The following is a 13,566-nucleotide window of genomic DNA, read 5'->3' on the forward strand; positions in this document are numbered from 1 at the left end:
GATCTCTGGGATTCGGCACAAGCAAAATTTAATTTCTGTTCACACAAGTGTGGCTGTGAGTGGAGCCCCCACCCCTGCAGGACAGCGTCCTCCAGCTTCCTGCCAAGGCTGCTCAGACCTCCCAAAGCCACCATCTCGGCATCTCACGGGGAGTTGGAGCCCTGGGGTGGCGTGAGCTGGGACGTGGGGCTGGCAGATGTGGGTGCATGTGGGGCTCGGACAGCCTGGCCGTGCTGCTGCCATTGGGCGTCATGAGCCCAGGGCCCCGGTGCCTGTACCCCGCTTCTTGGGGCTTGGGCCTGACTCCCGCCCTTGGGTTAATTCGCTCCTTCAAGGAACTTCCACGGGGAGCCTTTGCTGGGGGCCTGGCTCCTTGCTGTGGATTTGGGGTGGATGGGGACACTGCATCCATGCCCATGAGGGGCTCCCAGCCAGGCGGGGATGGTGTGAGTGTCTCAGGGGTGCTGTGACACAGGACCACGGACTGGGGGTTTAACACAGCAGAAATGTGTTCTCTCCCAGTCCTCTGGGCAGAGGTCTGAATCCAGGGGTCGCAGGGCTGTGCTCCCTCCAGAGGCTCCAGGGGAGGGTCCTTCCTGACTCGCCCAGCTCTGGGGGCTCCAGGCACCCCAGGCTTGAGGCCGTGTCCCTCCACCTCTGCCTCTGTCTTCACATGGCCTCTCCGCTGTGTCTGAATCTTTCTCTTCTCTTATAAAGACTTTAGTCAGTGGATTTAAGGCCACCCAAATCCAGGACGATCTCGTCCTGAGATTCCCCACTTAATCGCATCTGCAAAGACCCTTTTTCCAAACAGGCCACATTTACATGTTCCGGGGGGTCAGGATGTGAACGTATCTTTTCAGGAGACTCTGTTCAACCCACCACAGGGGCAGTGATGACGCTAGAACTCGACCAGGACACGGAGGCCTGGGCCCTTATGATGAGCCCGTTGCGCGCTGTCTTGGTTGGTTGTCCTAACGGGACATGATCCTCCACCTCCCCAGGAGGGACGAGGTGCAGAGGCGAGGTGAGCCCGGCTGCACCCTGCCCCGGACGCGGCGGCCACTCCGAAGCTGGCGCTCTGCAGTTCCTCTCTGTCACGAGTTGCCAGCACGGAGCCAGGTGGCAGAGACTGATAACCTCTGGGAACCCCGGCTTCCTCGTCTGGGAGGGGAGATAACCGTGTCTCCCCAGAGCAGTGGAGACGGCAAGGGGAAGGAGGCTCGGACCCGGCCTGTTCTTCAACTGTGACAGGCTCCTCTCCGCCGGGGGTCCCTCAGGGGCTGTGGGTTAAGGCTCCTTGTAATTGATCCCTCATCGGGGCTGGGCTGGGAATTCAAGACGTGGGTGAGGGGTGAGGACAGGGGAGCTGGAGGCTTGCATCTGGAGCTGGCGAATCAGGAGGGGTGGCAGGCAGAAGATGGGGTGGCCCAGGCGGGGGGCAGGAGGGACAAGAAAGACAGAGAGCAGCGTAGTGCAGGGTTGGGGGGAAGGAGGAGACCGAGGGCAGGGAGCATGGGGAGTGGGACCCTCGCCCAGTCCTCACCCTCCTCTTCCCCCAGCCTGGTCGGGGCAGCGGCGGTGGAGAGATGGAAGCAACCGGCAGCCTTGCCTTGTTGCAAAGAAAATATCCCCTGAAAGACATTAAAATGAAGTAAATAAAGGAGATAAAAATGGAAATATCAAGGCAGCAACTTCTTCTCTTCTGATTACAAAGCAGGCAGCGGGAGGCGGGTGCGGGCCCTTGAAGATGCAGCTGCACAGCCGGGGCCTGATAAGGGCCGGGCCGCCTGTGCCCAAGAGATAAGGCAGCAGCCGCCTGCCCCCTCCCCACCACCCCTCCCCGCCATCGGCGTGTGCACGGCCGACCAACTGGCGCTCCAGATAGAATAAATATAGACTACCACCGCTGCTGCCGCCCAGACCTCATTAATCCGCTTCAGGCATTAAACGCCGTGGAAAATGCAGAGTTGAGAGCTCAGCCGTCAGGAGCGTGACACTCCATCATGTCGCCCCTTCCTGCCCCCTCCTTGGCTGTCGTCTCCGTGTCTTGAGTTCCACTTGGAAGGGAAGTTTCCAGACACAGGTGGAGGACCAGGAGGGAGGGCAGGTGCAGACACCTGACGGGGAGGCCCGGGGCGCACCTGCCCGGGGAGGGGAGGCCGGCGGGCGGCAGCCCCGGCCGGGCCCTGGGGCTGCAGTGATTTAGGAAGGAAACGGCTTGACGTTGGCACAGGGGAGTGGGCACGGGCGGGGCCGGCAGCCTCGCCCTCCGAGTCCTTTGTGTGTGGGGTGTGGCCTTTCCTCCAAGCTGTCCGCCCGCTGGCAGAGACGACGGCTAAACACACAACCACACAGACAAACGTACAATTATGGGAAAGGGAAAGTAAGAGGTGCGACCGGGGCAGAGCAGCGCCCTGAGGGGAGGACGTCCACACGGTCCGCTCAGACCCCTTGGCAGCTCCCCTCCTCAGTGACAAGCCCCCGGCACCCGAGGCCTCCCTTCCTGGCCTTTGCTGTGCTCCCTTGTTTTTAACGCACCTGCTGCGCTGCCTCTCCAACTCATCTTCCTCCAGAGGTCCATTTGGCACCCACCCCACTGCCTTCAAGTCTTTGCCACCTCCTCCTAGAGGCCTTCCTTGACCACCCCTTTGCCTCCTCACCTCCTTTACCACATTACTATCCCCCACCCCCATTCACAGTGTAAAAGCACCATGGAACAGGAATTTGTGTCCATTTTATATGACCCCAGAGCTTGGAACAGGGTCTGGCACATTGTAGGTTCCCCATGCACGTTTATTGAGTGAAGGGAAAAATGGGCACGGGGCTCCCAGTTTAGATGCTGGGGTGGGGGAAAGTGGGATGGTGATGTGGACGGGGAACCAGGGTTAGACACAGAGAGTGGAAGGAAGGACCTCCAGGCAGAGGGACTGGCTTGTGCAAAGGCCCTGAGTTGGAGTCTGATGTGGTCGGGGTGGCTGCCGGAGAGTATGAGAGAGAAGAGGCAGCAGACAGTGCGCCAGGCACACGGGCCCTTGGGCCATGGATGACTCTGGGGGACTTTTCTCATGAGCAGTGTGAGAGCATGCCCAGCTCCTCCCATGCACACAGCTCCCTGCAGGCCTCCAGCACAGCTCGTGCTCAGCTGTCTTGGTTGGGGCTCCCCAGAAGCATGCTCACAGGTGGGCTCCAGCAGCCAGGTAAGGATGCTGGGACTGGCAGGTGGACACCTGGCTGCTGTGCACTGAAAGGTCCAGGGACAGAGGGACGTGAGGGCACACTGGCGCCCCCACATCGTGAAGCCGCTTGAACCGCAGTCCCAGTGAAGCCTGTTGAATGAGCTGACAAGGTGGTCCTACCAACCGCACCAGAAGAGCCTGCGCGTCTGTTCGCTGAAGCCCGTCCGCGCTGCTCCCTGGGGCCGCTTCTCCCCATGCTCCACCTTCCTGGACTCTTCCTCGAGCCTTATCGTAACTTGGTCTCTGTGAGGTGGACCAAAGGGAGGGACCGCCCTTTTGCCAAAACAAAACACCACATCCTGGGCCGAGCAGAAGGGACCCTGGGGGGCAGATGGCGCACCCCAGGCACTGCTCCCGGGCATCCTTCTTCCAGGCGGGGGTCTCCCGCTGTTGGCAGCAGAGCTTTTCAAAAACCATCAGGATGTGTTGCACGTGGAAAAAGTAAGTGCTGGGAAACTTTGGTTTTGGGGACACATGTTTGGGTCAAGACGACCAGCACTGCTCACTCTCCACCTGCACTCTCCTCCTGTTTGCACACGTTCAGCGGCTGGACCCTCACAGTGACTCTGCGAGGTGGGGACTCTCACCACCCCTGCTCCACAGCTGTGGAGATTGAGGTGCAGGGACCTCAACCCTCCCAAGGTCGGCTTGGACCGTGGAGTCGACAGACTGGGCGCGCACGCTGGCTCAACGCTCCCTGGTGGGGGCACCCCTCCTCCCGGAGCCTCCGTCTCCTCGTCTGTAAATGGGCACAACACTGGGGACTTCCCAGCGGGGATGCTGTGAGGGGCACGGGCACGGCACCAGGAGACGCGCACTGCCACTGTCAGGCCTCAGGCAGCACGTCCCCGCCCTCCCTGCTCCCCTGGTCCCTGGGGCAGACGGGACGAGGCCTCATTTCCTCGTGGCTGAGCGGATAGCAGCGAGCACATTCAAAGGAAAGTGGACAGAACAAAAGAGGAAATGCTTTGGAAGGCACAGGGGCACGGAAGGGTCAGATTCCTAATTCCCCCAATTCTCCAGGCACATATTTTGGTTGTTAAGAGCCTCCCAACTCTTCCGGAAGCGTCAGAGGGGACATGTCAGGACAGATGCCCTCAGGCCAGTGGCGGCCGGTGTCTCCCAGCGTCTGTCCTCTTGGCTGCTCCGCGGGTCGTGGACGGCCGGTGCCGTTGACGCCTCTCCCTCAAGGCCGGTCTGCTTCCGCATCTGGCTTCATTCGTAAGCAAATGCCAAGTCACCCAGAACGAGAGCTCCTCGGCAGCAGGAAAGCCTGTGCAAATATCAGCCATCATTAATAATCATTAATGAGAATTATAAATAAATGAGAATTATAACAGGAAGGTCTCTCTTGAGAGTGGGCACCTGATGGGGCCTGGGGAGCCTCGGCTGCTCTGCCTGCCTCTCCCCCCACAGACCACAGGCCAGGCTGTGGCTGGTTTTGGGTGGTGGGATGGTCCATGGTGATTGGGCTTCCTCTACAGGGCTGTGGCTTGATGGATAGGCGGGTGATCCCAAGCATGAAGTGAGGGTGGCAGGCGAGCTGGTATCTGGAATCGGCCAACATCACACCTTCCACGTCTGAGCCTTGCAAGGAGGATGCAGGGACCGGGTCTGTGCGGCTGGCTGGACTCCCGCCTCCTCCTCTTTTCAGCTGAGGGACCCTGGGAAAGCCACTTCCTGCACTGCATCTCAGCTTCCCTGGCTGTAGGGCGAGCGCCATAGTGCCTACCTCACAGACCGTTATGGGGATCAAATGAGATGACACACGAGGTGCAGGCAGCACAAAGGGGCGTCATAACTGTTGCCGTTGCAGCCACAGCCCCGCTGCCCTGGATGAGCTTGCCCAGGGAACCGACAGATGAATGAAGGAGTCCTGGGTGGGGACCACGAGGGGTGCCGGCTAGGGGCCCTGCACGATGTGAAACGCCTGGGGCAGAGATCCTGCCATACTGATCCTCTGTCCGTGGTGCTGAACCACCTTCTCGGGACATGTCGCTCCTCGCACCCTGGGACCCAGGCACCCGGTCCCGGTCGAACCTCTTCCCAGGCAGTCTGAGCCAGGTGAGAGACAAGAGGTGTCAGAAAGGATGGGAGAGCAGAGGAAAGGGAGAGACTCAGAAAGAGAGAGGGAGAGAAAGAGAGACAGTGGCAGAGAGAGAGACAAAGAGACAGAGAGACAGCTGGGAATCAGACAAAGGCAGTCGCTTCACAGACACATCACCAGAGAGAAAGGGGCTTTTGTTTTGACATCATTTTTCAACAATCATGGCATCTAAGGAGGAGATTTTTCATACGGTTATTTGCCACTGTTCCTCCCCCATGCTCCACTTGGGGGTCCCTGAGCAGCTCTGTGTGAGAACCGCCAGACTCAGTCAGAGAAGCAGACCCACCAAGCATGTGTGCCTGTGTGTGTTAGGGATGTGTGGACATATAGAAGTGCAGGGATGTGTGGGTTCACTACAGTGAGTTGCGCTCATGCAGTTTGGATCTAGTTAGACAGTTTCTGCAGGGCTGTTGTCTGATGCTGGATGGGGAGTGGCTGGAAAGAGCGAGGGGGACAGCTGTACCCCAAGCGTGACCCTTGGAGGTCAGCCTCAGGCTATCTCACGCTTGTGCCTGGGGACTGGGTGGTCCTGCAGAGGCCAGGGCCACACCTTGGAGCTGGACACGCCCTGCCCAGGATCAGAGTTGCTGAAGGAGGGTCAGGGGATGGTGGCACAGTGGCAGGCCCGGCTGCACACCACATGTGACTCTGCAGATCAGGGGTGGCGCATGGTGGCTCTCCCTTTCCCTCCAGGTCCTCATGAGACCTCCCTCGGAGCCTACCCTGTCTGTAACCCACAGGGAAGGGATTCCGGGAAATGCAGGCCAGCCTGGCCGGCTGACTCGGGACAAAGCCACCACAGCGAGGGAGGTGACAGGGGGCCGAGGCCTGGAGGGCCACTTGTGGTTTGAGGTCAGCTCCTCTTGGGTCAGAGCTGGCCTCTGCCTGTCTGTGAGCACCCAGCTGGAACATTTTCCTTGATGTCTTGGCTAATGGTCCTGAGGGTAGGAACCGCCAACCTGTGTGGTCAACTGTGGCCCTTGTGGGGCCGACACCAGGCCTGGCCTCCCCATGCCCGCTGAGTCCCCTGTGCCTGCTGAGCCCACAGCCTCGGCCACGGGAGGGAGGTCACTGCCTCTGTGTCAGCCCATGGCCCCGTCACAGTGAGTGGAGCTCAGCCTCCTCCTGCTCCTCAGTTTGTGTTTGCAGCCTTCTGCCCGCTCCTCCTGAGTCCAATAAGGACAGATCTGAGGGCCGACGAGCCGGGCAGTGGCTGACCCCTCGCTGCCACCAACTGCGTTCAGTCCTTTCTCTTGCATTGTCTGCAGAAGGGGCAGGGCACTCAGAATGGACTGAGCCTTCCCACATCCTAGATGCAGGGGGGCTGGGCTCTCTAACAGATTTCCTCTTTTGTGAAGGATGGAAAATCCACCCAAAACGGTCTTAAACCAAAAAGCAAATTTATTGACTCATATACTGGGGTGACCATGGGATTGATCAAGCTTCAGGAACAGGTTAATCCAGGACTTGGTTTCTCTCTTTAACTTCTCCAACACCAAGATCCTAATGTTGGTTCCATTCTCAGGCCTCTTGTGGTTGCAAGATGCTGAACTTGACCCCTACAATCCTCCCAGTGTCCACCCTGGGGAACGAGCGAGGGGCCACCTCCAAGAATTCCCAATGGGTGGGGAAACCTTGTTGCATCTCATTTGCTCTGACGGTGTTGTGGGCCTACCCCTGAGCCTAAATGTGGCCAAGGAGATGCACTGTGGTGGTTAACTGGGGCTCACATTGCGTGCTCCATCCGGGAGTTTCCTAAAACGTGAGTGTGAGGCTGGAGCTCCTGATGGGATCCAACACTTTGCTTGCATCAGGAGCAGATGTGGGTCCTAGGACCCCAGCCATTGTCCTGTCCAGGCTCAGAAGCGAAAGGACTTAGAATTATAAACAGTTAGTCATTCATTTCTCTCCACCAGCATTTCCTGGGGCCCATTCCTGTGTGTCAGGAAAATGCAGAGTTGAAGAGGCAGTCCGGAACCCACAATGTACCCACAGTGTCGTGAGGACGATGGACAGAGTCAATAGGACGTTACACTTCAGCATCTTGGCCGGACGGCGCCCTTGGAATTCAGGATGGCAAACAAGAGTCATCTTCCAGGCCAGTCAGTTCATCGTGCCTGCCCGAAATCTGTGTCAGGAAAGGTTCTGAGGCTGTTTGAGGCCACCTACAGAGAGAACTGGGGTCAGTTAGTGATGTCTGCATAGGCGCAGTCCTGGGAGAAGTGTAGGGTGATGGATGCCAGGTGTGGATACTTTACGGGGAACTGAGGTCCAGAGAATAAAAGTGTCTTGTCTGATGTTCTGGAACAAGCTATCAGCAGGGCTGAGACCAGAAACTGCTGTCCTTTCTCCTAACTCAGCTTCTTTTCAAGACATCACAGTGGATTCCAGAGTGAGTTAGACCCAGGGAGGAACGGAAATCAGGGGCTGCCATCCTCTGCAGGTTCCTGACCCTCCCCGCAGCTCAGCCTGCCCCCAGGTTGGGTGGAGGACAAGATGCAGGCCCCTGAGGTCACCCCCACTGCTACCCAAGGCCTTGCCCTCAACTTTGCCAACTGTTTCCCCAAGAAGAAGCAGCTTAAGCAGACCCTTTAATTACCGCCCCCACCCCCACCCCCCAGGCTTCACTCCTTCAAGCGGTTCAGCCGTTGCCAGAAGCACTGGGTGGCAGTGAGGCCCAGAAAGGCTGGGAAGGGGCCTACTCAGAGGCTGTCCCTGGGGAAGGGCTGGGCCCGGAGGTGTGTCCAGAGGTCAGCTGTGTCCTGACACCCCAAGTAGGGCCTAGGACTAAGTTGTTTTTCCTGCATCAGGGAGAGGGGAGCATTCCCAGAACTATGGTTTCAGCTCATCTCCTTCGTGTCTTAGGAAGCACAGAAGGCTAAACCTGGCCTGTCCAAGGCTGCGGGCTAGCATTTCAGGGTAGCGAGTTCTCAAATCTGGGACATCAAGCTTCTACTTTGTTTTCGTGGACACACAGTATCAATCCACTCACACACTCACCCATCCACCCATCCATCCGTCCATCTACCACCCATCCACCATCCACCTACTCACAGATATTCACTGAGTTTGTACCACGTGTCTAGCATGTCGCAGCCTTTGGGAAGTACAACAATGAACAGTGCCCCGTGTGAACCCTCAAGCTTCCAAGCTAAGGTGGGGCTCCAGGCAGGGGTGCACCCACCCTAGGGGCTGCAGAAGTGATCCCCTGGGATGCAGGAAGGAGACATTGACACCCCTACTGTGTGCCTTTTATCCCATCTCGTTATTTAAACGACTCCTTCTGGATCTCCCTTTTCCGTGGGGTGGTGCCCAGCCACAGCTCTCTGCTAGGGGGCTGCGGTCAAGGGAGCCAGAGGAGGTCTGGCCAGGCACGAGGAAGGGTAACGACTGCCTGGAAGAGGCTCCTCGGCCAGGCGTGTGAGGCTGCAGGATGAGGGGCGTTTGGAGACCCCGGAGGTCTCCTCAGAGGAGGTGAGGATTCACGTGGGTCTTGGAGGATGAGTGTGTCAGATGGGGAAGTTGGTGAAGAATATTCCATGGGCAGAACTGGCACAAGCAGGGCCAGGGTGGTGCCCCCTGGCTCAGCACGAATGGAGAAGGGGGGCCGCTCAGCTTGCTGAGCAAGGGGGCTGGGGTGCAGGAGGAGGTGGTCAGGGCGGGACCCACACGGCCTCTGAGGCCAGTTAGGCAGGCAGCTTGCCCTCCACCCTGGTGGGTGACGGGAACCGCTGAAGGAAGACCATGGTGTCAGGTGTCCTCCGTGAATGTGTGCTCATGAGGTTCTTTCAGGACAGGAGGAAGGGAGGCTGGCACTGCTGGGGGAGCAGGGAGTCCAGCAGAGTACGGAAAGTCCAGTGCTGCGTGCTGTGGTCGTGCATCGGCTAACTCTTGCTGTGTAACAAACGCCCCAGAGCTCAGTGGCTTCAAACCACAGCAACTGATCGCTTCTCGTGACTCTGTGGGTTGGCCGTCTCTGCCCGGGTGTAACACCTGCTGCTGCCTCAGTCAGAGGTCGCTGGGCTGGATGGGTCAAGACAGCCTCACTGAATGCCAGCAGGGGCTGCTGGCTGTCCATGAGGCCCCTGAGGTCCCCCTGAGAGCTAGACCAGCCTCCTTCCACGGTGTTCTCAGCATAGCGGTCCATGAGGATCAAGTGGAGGCCGCACACCCTAAGGCGCCCAGGCTCCAAACTCGCACAACATCACTTCCACCGTATCCTATTGGCCAAAGCGAGGCAGAGGCCCACCCAGGCTTGGGGTGGGAGATTCCACAAGTCCTTTGTGGCCACATTTCATGGAGGATGGATAGCCCAGTGCAGGACAGTGTCTGCTGAGGGCTCACTTGTGTTTGCTGAGCACGCCTGTGCAAGGCTTCAGGGAGGGGGCGAGGCAGGCACCTGCGGGGGCGCAGAGGAGGGGGGAGCCAGGGGGCTCGAGGGAGCAGAGGATAGAGGCGGTTTGGGGAGGGAGAGGAGGCCATGCAGAGGGCTCTGGACGTGATTCCAAGGGTGACAGGGAGGGGGAAGGCTTCTGGGCAAGGGGGCAGTGATGGGGGTAGATAGCGGGGAGTCAGGCAGGGGAGCAGTGGGGGCCGATGTGGGGCAGTGAGGGTGGGAGAGCTGGGGAAGGGTGTGTGGGACCCAGGCTGTGAGGCATGTGAGGGACGCCTCCAGGAACTGCTCGTCCCAGGGCGGGACGGGGGGCAGCTCCACTTTCACCCCGACAACCCTGGCCGCGGGCCCTCCCCAGGTCCACAGAGAGCCTCGGCCGGACCACAACCCCACGGCACCTGGGCTCCATCTCTCCATCTCCGCCCCAGCCAAGCCTCCAGCCCGGGGAGGAGACAGGGGAGGAGAGATCCTCAGACCAAGAAACCGCTGGGGAGAGCTTCAAAAAATGCAATTAAAAGGAAAATAATTAAATCCAATTAAAAACGAACCGTGGGGGACATTCTGGGGACTCCAGGCTGCTGTTGCCTGTTTTCCTAGTGAAAGTTCGGGCTGCCTCCTCCCTGTCTTGGCAGCCTTCCCGGGGCTCACCAGGCTGGACCTTTAGGTGGAACGAAGGAGGCTGGGCACTCCCCAACACCTGTGGGGACCCAGGCTTCGCTGTCCTCGGACCTGCCCCGTCCTTTCCTGCTGCCTGGGGCTCCCCCATGCCCACCCGTTCCCCTTTTGGGTGCCTGGTGAGTCCTGCTCTCTCGCAGTCGAGCCAAATGCCAAGAAAGCTGAGATGCATTCACTCAGCGCTGCCTCCAGACCCCCCAAGTTTGTGATCTTCACACTTGCACGCACGTGGGAGTCACCTGGGTGCTTATTAAATGCAGATTCACTGGCCCCCCTCATCCTGGCTGGTGATCTTGGGAAGCTCAGGCGAGGCTGGTGGCTGGCAGCAGTCCAGCGCCCTCCCTCCAGAGAGGATCAACTGCCACCCAGAGAGGAAGGCTGGGCCTGCGGCTGCACCGGGAGCCTGAGGCTCTGGAGCTGCATGCTGGGGAGGGACCTCAGGCAGCGGCCAGCCTGCGGCCCAGGGTGAGGAAGGCCAGGGTGCTTCTGCATCTGAGTCCTCACCAGGGAACGAGCCTGCTGGGACGGGCTTTCTCGGGAATCCGGGACGTGTTCCTCCCCAAAGCTTCCACTGTCAGGTGGGACCACAGCTGTTTGCTATCAGGGGCCTGAATCCGGGCTGAGAGTTCCCAAGGCTGTCTCCCCAGGGTCTAGCCCAGAGCAGGCGCGTCCAGCACTGGCTTGCTCAGGACCATCGGCAGGCAGGCCGTGGTGGGACGGCTCTGGCCAGGGTCATCTGCACCCTCTACCCGGGAGTGGCATCTCACCCTGGAGGCTGAGGTGGAAACCCCACAGAGGAGGTGACTGAGGGGGCCTGTCTGCCCCTAAGTGATGCTCCGAGGTCACCACTGAGCAGAAATCCCTTTCTTGGAGGGAGAATAAGTGCTACACCACCACCACCACCACACAGCAACAAAAGCCAGCGACCAGCAGGCAGGCAGCCACCAACACGGCCCCTCTGCTCCCGACCCCCAAGCCTTGGGTCCTTGCACCCTTCCAGGGACAGCCACGCACACGCAAGTGTCTGTGTGACTGTGTAGTGTGAATGTGTGTGTGCAGGTGTGCAATCACGTGACACCTGAGTGTGCAAGTGTACGTGTGTGACCACTTGATACCGAGTGTGAGTATGTGTGTGCTCACATGATGCCCAAGTATGCAAGTGTATGTGTGTGTGACCGCTTGATACCAAATGTGAGTGTGCAAGTATGACCACTTGATACTGAGTGTGAGTGTGCGAGTGTGTGATCATGTGATACTGAGTGTGTGTGATCACATGATACCGAGTGTGAGTTTGCAAGCATGTGTGATCACGTGATACCAAGTATGAGTGTGTGAGTATATGTCATACCGAGTGTGAATGTGTGAGTGTGATCACGTGATACTGAGTGTGCATGTGCAATCATGCAATACCAAGTGTGAATGTGCAAGTGTGATCACGTGATACCTCATGTGTGAGCTCCTCGCCCTCCCTCGAGCGTGCCTGGCACCCCACCTCCTGGCCCTACCTGAAGGTGGCAGCTCGATGACAGTGAGCGTCTTCACCCCCAGGGCAAGAAGCCCAGCCCCCCTCCCACCCCCGGAGATGCTGGGCCCACCCGGAGACGTTTGGGGCAGGGGTTACTCTGTGTTGTTAACATCTGGGTACTTCAACCCCCAGCCAGCACTGAGAACCGCACGGCCCCTGTGTGACACGCTGGATTCTGTCAGGCCAGGTCCTGTTTCTGCAGTTCTCTCGGACACCCAGCATTTGTCATGTTTGAGCCACAGCCCGTCCTCAGTGATGGGCATCGGGGTTCTCAGCCCTCCGCCACCACAGATGATGCCGGGCGCCACTGGGCAGCACACCCTGAACTCCTGAAAGTGGGGCCGGGGGATCGAAGGGCATGTGGATTTCAAACTCGTTAGATGTCGTCTCTTCACCCGTCCGTTCAGCAGAGCACGGCTGCAGTCTCGCTGTGGGGAGAGGGCGCCTCTTCTCACTGGCTCACGGGAAGCCTGCTCCGTGTTCCTGGGAGCGTGCTGGCCGCTGACGTTTGGAAGCTGGAGTCTGAGCAGGAGGGCGTGTGTGGCTGTGTGTGGCTATGGAGCAGCGCGGGGCGGACGGGCCAGTGTTCTCTGTCTGCTCTCTCAGCCTCCACCTGCATTCCCTCCACAGGCTGAAAAGCAACGTCGATTCTGGGCTCCCTGCTCAGCTCCCGGGTGAGGACGCGATCCCACCAACTGCTTGCACAGAAGGTGGACAGGCCCTGACATTGAGCAAACCCACAAAACATGAGTGTCTCCAGTGCAAGGCTTTAGGGGCCAGGCCCGGATGCTGCCTGCATGCTTCCCACCCCATCCCACATCCAGAGCTCGGCCGAGCCCCCAGTGGTGACAAGGTATTGAAACCGGTCCTTCCTGCCTGCCCGAGGGTGAGGACCGGGCTTGGTCAACGCAGCACGTCTTTACCACGAAGACCTAGATGGGTTCTGTTTCCTCTCCTAGAAGAGACCAGAGGAGGGACGGGGCTGACGGGGGAGGGCTCCCGGGGGAAGGGTAGCTGTGCCATCTGGAAGCCAGAACCTTCTAAATGGCCACTGGGGAGGGATGGAGGGAGAGCCACACACAGGAGGGGACACAGTTGCTTCCCCTCCGAGTTCCCCGAAAGCTGGCCGTGTCTCGCTGGCCCATCGCAGGCGGGAGGGCAGAGTCCACACTGGTGGAAGCAGAGACGCCCACCGCAGGCAGGCACGGATGTGCGGGCCCTGGTGGGGACCGGACTTTCCTTCAGGCCAATGAGGAGGCCCGTAGCATTTTGAGAGGAGGGTACAGGACACGATTTAAAAGGCTTGCACTAGGGAGGAGAGACTGCAGAGGGCAGGCGGGCATGCGGGCCCACCTGTGCGGCCCCGAGTGCACAGAGCCCCCGTTCTTCCAGAGGCTTCTGAGGCTCTGGCCTTTGAGGATGGAAGGAGGTGGGAGGCCAGAGCAGCAGGTGGGCGGGCACGTCACTGTGTTCAGCAGGCTTCTGGGGCTTGCCACCTTGTGTCCAGTAGAAGGCCAGGACACGGAGGGCAAGCCAGCCTCCATGGGACTTCACCAGGAGCCAGTGTGGAAGGCTGCCCAGGCCTGCCCACCACTCTGCAGGGGCTAACACATGGGGCTGGGCCCCA

The 13,566-nt window shown here is 59.4% G+C and overlaps 1 long non-coding RNA gene across 2 annotated transcripts in view; it reads right to left on the reverse strand.

The window, feature by feature from the left end:
* Positions 1-6,729: 6,729 nt before the first annotated feature.
* Positions 6,730-13,566, reverse strand: part of LOC139082266 (uncharacterized) — a 36,434-nt gene continuing 29,597 nt past the window's right edge. For both annotated transcript variants that reach the window (XR_011538084.1, XR_011538085.1), the window contains one exon: positions 6,730-7,511. This is a non-coding gene — a long non-coding RNA (uncharacterized lncRNA). The remainder of the gene's footprint in view (positions 7,512-13,566) is intronic.

This window comes from Equus przewalskii, chromosome 3 (assembly GCF_037783145.1).
Source record: "Equus przewalskii isolate Varuska chromosome 3, EquPr2, whole genome shotgun sequence".
Taxonomy (NCBI): Eukaryota; Metazoa; Chordata; class Mammalia; order Perissodactyla; family Equidae; genus Equus; species Equus przewalskii.